Genomic DNA, 7429 nt, shown 5'->3' on the forward strand with positions numbered 1-7429 from the left:
CCCCCACCCCCCCACACGACTGTACTCAGAGGAGCTTAATCAACACTGTTAGTTGACTGACTTACTGACAACAGACCAAAGGCTGCCTCTGAGACGATGGTCAAAGCCATAAAGTCAAGAGATTTATTTAGTCTCCATTTAAAAGAATCTGATTCGGCTGAGCTCAGTGGCTCACGCCTATAATCCTAACAATTTGGGAGGCCAAGGAGGGCAGATCACCTGAGGTTAGGAGTTCAAGACTAGCCAACATGGTAAAAGCCTGTCTCCACCAAAAATATAAAAATCAGCCGGGCATGGTGGCAGGCACCTGTAATCCCAGCTACTCGGGAGGCTGAGGCAGGAGAATCGCTTGAACCCAGGAGGCAGAGGTTGCAGGGAGCTGAGACCATGCCACTGCACTCCAGCCTGGGCAACAGAGCAAGATTCTGTCTCAAAAAAATAAAAATGAAAATGAAAGAATCTGATAAAAATATAAGGGAGCCAGGTACGGTGGCTCATACCTGGAATCCCAGCACTCTGGGAGACCGAGTCAGAAGGTTTGCTTGAAATCAGCAGTTTGAGACCAGGGTGGGCAACATAGCAAGACTCCCATCTCTACCAAAAAAAAAAAAAAATTAATTAGGCAGGTGCAGTAGCGTGCACCTGTAGTCCTGGCTACTCTGGAGGCTAAGGTGGGAGGGTCACTTGAGTACAGGAGTTGGAGGCTCAGCTAAGAGTCAGTAGCTAGGATCACGCCATTGAATTCCAGCCTGGGCCACAGAGAGAGACCCTGTGTCAAAAAAAAAACAAAAACAAAAAACAACAAACAAACAAACAGGGGAGAGATGAAATGAACAGCCAAAGACTTGCTCCACCGGCTCTTCAAAGGATGGGAAAAACCAAAAGGGGCTAGAACCTGAGGCCCCAGCCTCTCTCCCTGCAGGAAAGTTGGTTCTGTCACTCATGGGAAGAGTGGACCTGGATTAAACAGGAAAGCTGAGAAGGATGCCACATCCCTGGTTAAAAGGTCGGGGGAAAATGAGTATATCAAGCAAACTGAGAGGTGTTGCAATTTCAGAAGGAAAGTAATTTTCTTAGATGACAGCAGAAGCCACTTTCAGCTTTTTCTTTTCTTTGATCCATCAGCGTTGCCCTGGCCACCAACCAAGTTCACACAGTCCAAGCAGACATTCTGGATTGCATCAACATGTTAGCACTCTTCATTTTCAAAATGTAGACCATATATAGCTAAGATTAAACCTGTAGCAACCAACCCCTAGATGTCATTGTTGCTGCTGAAATATCAACTCTTGAGTCTTGGAATTTTTACATCTGAAGAGATAGCAGTGTTCATCTGAATAAGCCCCTTAAATAATGCAAATTCAATTCACTTTCGGTTTTTCAAAGCCAAGTCCAAAGTCTTCTGGACTTCTTAACCAAAATGCAACTAAATCTTAGGGTGTTAGCACACATTCAGTTGCCAACAAAATCCGCATTCAGGAAAAATAGGCTGAAAAACCCACGTAGTCGTATGTGACATTCCTAACGTGCTCACATCAAATTCCACGACATAAGCTGATTATGGAGTCGCTGGGCGATTCTGCCCTTCTTCTTTTCGTGTGTTGTCTGACTTCTGTGCCTGCCTCTGTCATCGGTGTCTGGAGCTCAGAGCCGTCTGCGCCTTGCGAACAGCAGCTTCCAATCAAGGGCGCATGGAAGAGCAGAAGCACCCACCCTGTTTCCAACAAGCCATCGAATGCGACGTATTCTTTGTTCATAGTGTCCTTCAACTCCAACTTTTCCTTCCATTTCATATCATTCCAGTCCCAGTCTTCGCAATAACAATACTTTATTGTTTATTGATTGCTTTCTATGAGTCAGACATACATTTGGTTCTTTAAACTTTTCAACTGCCCTGTAAGGTAGGTATGAAGTAACTGAAGCACAGAGAAGTACAGTATCTTGCCCAGGACACACAGCTAATGAGTGCTAACAGGTTTTGAAGCACAGGGTAAGTGAAAACCAGTCCACAGACTGGATTCTTAGGACCTTTCTGTGGCCAACTCCCTCGTCTCTAACTGGGTGCCATGTTTATTTTCTTTCCAAGCCTCCGGCCCTCAATCTCACGCCCTATCTTCCCAAAAGATGATTTTGAGTAGCTCCTCCAATAAACTTTATGCTTGGGAGCATGTCTGCTAAATGAAATCACTTTTTTCTTTGATCACTCAGTGTTTACTGAATGTAGCTAAATGTTAGGCCCTGTTCTAGGCCGGGAGGGCAGGAGAGATATTGATGAACAAAACTGACAAGCTCTGCTGGGCTCTTGAAGCTCATCTCCCACCAGGGTAGACAGATGTTGAGACAGTGATTACACACGGAATTAATGACAAGAGAGTGAAGTCCACAAAGATACAGGAAATCACACAAGCAGAGCCCCTAACATGGGCCCTCCATCGGAAGGCCCTCAACAGAGGCCTGCTGCCTGTCTCCGTCTGGCTCAGTCTCAGCCCCAATCTGCCTTTCTGGTCAGAGCTCTTCCTGCTGCCCATACTGAGTCCTTCAACCCCAGCAGAGGGGTCTCCACGATCCAAATAGATGCCCTGTGTCCATGTGCACCTCCCTGCTCCATTCAGGTTGGTCCACTTTCTTCCACGTGCCAAGGTGACCCATTCTTGAACTTAGCTAGCTCAAGTTTGCCTTACCATTACCTGGTCCTAGGGATGTCCCTGCAGGTGGCCTAGAGATATGAGCTGAAGGAGGAGGCCTGATGCAAGAGGGATGGATGGCATGGCAGCCTGACCACCTACTCATGAAGCTTCATGCACCTCACAGCTCCACTCATGCCTAATTCGGGATGCACCACTTACACCTGGTGACAGATTTCTACTGGGCCCTCCTGCCTTACGGCCTTGTGGAGCTGATGAAGAGGCCAGAAGGGGCATGCAATTTGCTATTTGCAGTGTGAATAATACGGTTTGGCTCTGTGTCCCCACCCAAATCTCATCTCAAATTGTAATCCCCACGTGTTGGGGAAGGTCCTGGTGGGGGGGTGATTGAATCATGTGGGTGGACTTCCCCCTCGCTGTTCTCACGATAGTGAGTGAGTTCTCACGAGATCTGGTTGTTTGAAAGTGTGTGGCACTTTCCCTCTCACTCTGTCTCTCTCCTGCTCCAACCATGGTAAAATGTGTTGCTTCCCCTTGCCTTATGCCATGATTGTAAGTCTCCAGAGGCCTTTCAGTCATGCTTCCTGTTAAGCCTGCAGAACTGTGAGTCAATTAAACTTCTTTTCTTCATAAGTTACCGAGTCTCAAGTAGCTCTTTAGAGCAGTGTGATAATGGACTAATATAGTGAACTTTCTCTGGGTATGATAATGCATTTTTTCCTCTTCTTTCTCACTCATGTCTCTCTCTCAGTAAAAGAAACATCCCAGGCTGGGCACAGTGGCTCACGCTTGTAATTCCAGCACTTTGGGAGGCCAAGATGGGTGGATCACTTGAGGTCAGGAGTTCAAGACCAGCCTGGGCAACATGGTAAAACCCTGTCTCTACTAAAAATACAAAAATTAGCCAGGCATGGGGCCGCACGCCTGTATTCCCAGCTACTCGGGAGGCTGAGGCAAGAGAATCGTTGGAACCCAGGAGGCAGAGGTTGCAATAAGCTGAGATCGCGCCACTGCACTCCAGCCTGGGTGACACAGCGAGAGTCAGTGTCAAAAAAACAAATATAAATAAATAAATATTTAAAATAAAATGAAGCAACATTCCAGAAGGTCAAATACTATACCATGTTCCCTCTGCTTGGTCTTCCCCAGTATGAAGAGCTCAAGCTGGGAACGTTAGAAGACAGACTCCTTGCAATCTACAGTTATCCATTTACTGATGTCTTAAAGAAGCAAGAAGTAGAACTCCCAGCCAGTCAGTGATGATGCCAGCAGCTCCTCCTAGTCTATCACCTCAAGAGGAGCTGTCAAAATAACAAATGACATATTTTTAAGTTGCAGGATTACCCCTTAGCTGGGCTCTCTTGGTTTGATTAGCAGTTACTTTTCCTTTTAGTATCTTTCTTCATCTTCTCCTCCTTCTTCTTTTCATTTTCTTCCTCTGCTCCACTCATCAATAAAGGCCACTGTTTTCAGAAAACTGCTTCTCTAGGAAAAATTGAACAGTATCCTATTACAATCACATTGTCTTGTTCAGAAGCAGGTGGTATTACCTGTCAACAGGGGTTTGGGGCAGAGCAAATAGCTCCCACCCAGCTCGGTGGAGCCACTCCCTGGCTCCTGGGGAGAGAAAAATGGCCAAAGGAGGGAGCTCTTTGGAGGCCTCAAAATCTCATTTTCATTCCCCTTGCAGAGAAGAGACTGACTTTATTGACAAAGACGACTGAAAATCGCTTGAGCGTTCCAATAACCAGTCTGCGTTGAGGCAGAAAGACAGTCTGGCGGAGGCAAGCTCCCTGCTCCACCACTAGCTCCGCCGAGCCACGCTTTCCTGCAGCACCAGTCTGTGGCATATGCAGACTAGACTGAAAGGAGCCTCCTGTCGGCCTCAAAAGCAGCCCCCCTCCACCTCCACTCCCAGCCTGCTGGTGCGTTTCCTGGATCCCAATCACAAATCAACACAAATGCAGGGAATCTCTGCCAGACACCAAACTCTAAGGCTGATTCAGGAGCTTGGGGTCAGGCCTAAGTTGGCTTGGACCAGGCACAGGTCCCACTTTCCACTGGAGTGCCCTGTGGCTTGGCTGCACATTGCAGGTGGGCCGCTAGATGTCACCATTATTGATTCTTGTCCTTATACCCAGGTCCTGAGTCTAAGACAGGGTCTCAGGGCTAGGGGAACTCTGGAGAGAATTCCTTCCCAGTGTTGACTGCAGGACTGCTATATTTGCTATGTCTGAGTTCCACGGTGGGCCTTTTCTAAATAAGTTAGCATCTCAGCCCCAAAACAGCAGAGCTGCAAATTAAGCAAAGTCCAGTGTTAGCCAGAGCCAACTTTCACAATCACGTCCCCTGCCTTTTCTCCTCCTCTTCGTCGTCATGGTTGATCACTATGTATCCTTCTGGTTTACTTGGGCCCTCAATAAGAAATCAATTAATATGTGTGCCTCACAGCAGCAGGGATTTTAGATGTCGATGTGCTGTTGAAAAAACGTAGGTCTGTGGCTTTTTAGCAGAGAATGAATGACAGATGGATAATTTATGACGGTCTTTGAGACCTGAACTATAATTATGAAGTATTTCTAGGTGTATATTCAGGATGCAAAGTGTAAGGAATCCAGAGCTAATGTTAATTTATTACTGACAGCTGTATATATAATAATATATCACATCTTTTCATCTTACATTCCTTCTGACTTACATCAAGCAATCTTTTCATTCATTAATAAAATCAAGTCTTGCCATTATTCTTAATGATGAAGTTCCATCTTGAACCCAGAGGACTCCTATCATTAAACTCTGTGCTTCTATATACCAGTCACCTGAAGCTCAAAAAAAAAGGATAAATTGAACTTCTTGTTTTACAAGCAAGGTGAAAACATCGGAAAGATGGAGCCCACTTGCTCACAGTCCCACAAGAGCTAAGTAGCGAAGTCAGGGACAATTTTTGGGTTTATTTTTCTCAGCTCACACTACCACATCCTTTTTTCCCTTTTAGCTCTTTTGCCTCCTCTCACCCTTGTACAATCTCTCCTTTTTTGAGGCAGTGTATTTTTTAAAGGTCATGATAAAAATTACAGCTTAAAGAAATACGGGCCACACGTCTCGTCCAATTTTCTGTGCTGTGCCAAAGACTTACATGATTAATCCCTTCAAAAGAAATCTAATCTTATCACACCAAAGACAAGGTGTCCTTCATAAGTATTGTGGCTGGAAACAAGTAGGTCTCCCTCCAGTTTCAACTGGTTCAATGTCTCATTCAGTTTACAACCAGTCATCACCTTGGCAACTTACTCAAGGCACTGTCTTCAGTGTTCCCAAAATGTAAGCAGGGCTCCAGTTCAACTTGTAAAGCACTATGTGTCATCAAATTCCATGGTCACTTTAGGAGATACAGAGACCCATGATACTTGTAGGAGAAGCGAAACCTTTAGCCTCATCAACTAATTAATGGCCTCAAAGTAAAATAATGAGGTGTGTGGAGATAGGGATTCAGTTACCGGGTCATCTCTCATCTGGAGACACAATCAGATTCCACTGAATAGGCACTAGATAACTGAGTAAGCAAGTTTCCTATCTATAATACTAAATCTTACTAGGATTGTTTAATTAAATCATGATAAATAACACTCTGTGGCAGGTGAGAGGTGCTGAGAAGAGTTTAGATGAGACGTCCACAAGTTCAGTGGAACTACATCTGAATGCCTTTGCATTCTTCTGACTTAAAAATGGTGACTGCAATTTTCCAGAGAATTCTTTTCTAGGAAAAAGAAATACTGAGGTTCTGTGTCCCAGGCTTTTTGAAGTTGTCTTGGTTTTCCTATCAGATTCTGTATTGTATAATTTCTCAGTCTTCAGGAATGAAGGCCCTAATTATTTCATTATCATTTCTTTCTGCCTATAATGATTTCTTCCTAATGGCCCTGGCTGTTGCAGGTACATCCAAGTAGGGAGTGGGTATCAGTGGCTGTGTCATGCTATAGTAACAAACAGCGTTCTCAAAGAACTAACATTAGAATTACCATTCCACCCAACAATCCCACTACTGGGTGTATACCCAAAGGAAGATAAATCATTTTACCGAAAAGACACCTGCACTCCTATATTTACTGAAGCACTATTCACAATTGCAAAGACACGGAATCAACCGAAGTGCCCATCAGTGGTAGACTGGATAAAGAAAATGCAGTACATATTAACAGCAAGGAATACTATGCAGCCATAAAAAAGAACAAAATCATGTCCCTTGCAGCAACATGGATGCAGCTGGAAGCCATTATCCTAAGCAAATTAACACAGAAACAGAAAGCCCAATACTGCATGTTTTCACTTATAAGTGGGAGCTAAACATGGGGTATACATGGACATAAAGAAGGGGAAAATGAACATTTGGGGACCCTAAAAGGGGAGAGGCATGGAGGGGGGAAAGGTCTGAAAAACTACCTGTAGGGTACCATGTTCACTATTCGGGTGAGGGAATCAATGGAAGCCCATATCTCAGCATCACGTAATATACCATGTAACAAATCTGCACATGGACCTCCCAAATCTAAAATTGAAGAAAAAAAAAAAAAAAGGCCAGGTGTGGTGGCTCATGCCTGTAATCCCAGCACTTTGGGAGGCCAAGGTGGGTGGATCATCTGAGGTTGGGAGTTCGAGATCAGCCTGGCTGACATGGTGAAAGCTCGTCTACTAAAAATACAAAATTATCTGGGAGTGGTGGCATGCGCCTGTAATCCCAGCTACTCAGGAGGCTGAGGCAGGAGAATCGCTTGAACCCAGCACGG

Source organism: Rhinopithecus bieti, unplaced genomic scaffold (genome assembly GCF_001698545.2).
Source record: "Rhinopithecus bieti isolate Rb0 unplaced genomic scaffold, ASM169854v2 scaffold_7509, whole genome shotgun sequence".
Lineage (NCBI taxonomy): Eukaryota > Metazoa > Chordata > Mammalia > Primates > Cercopithecidae > Rhinopithecus > Rhinopithecus bieti.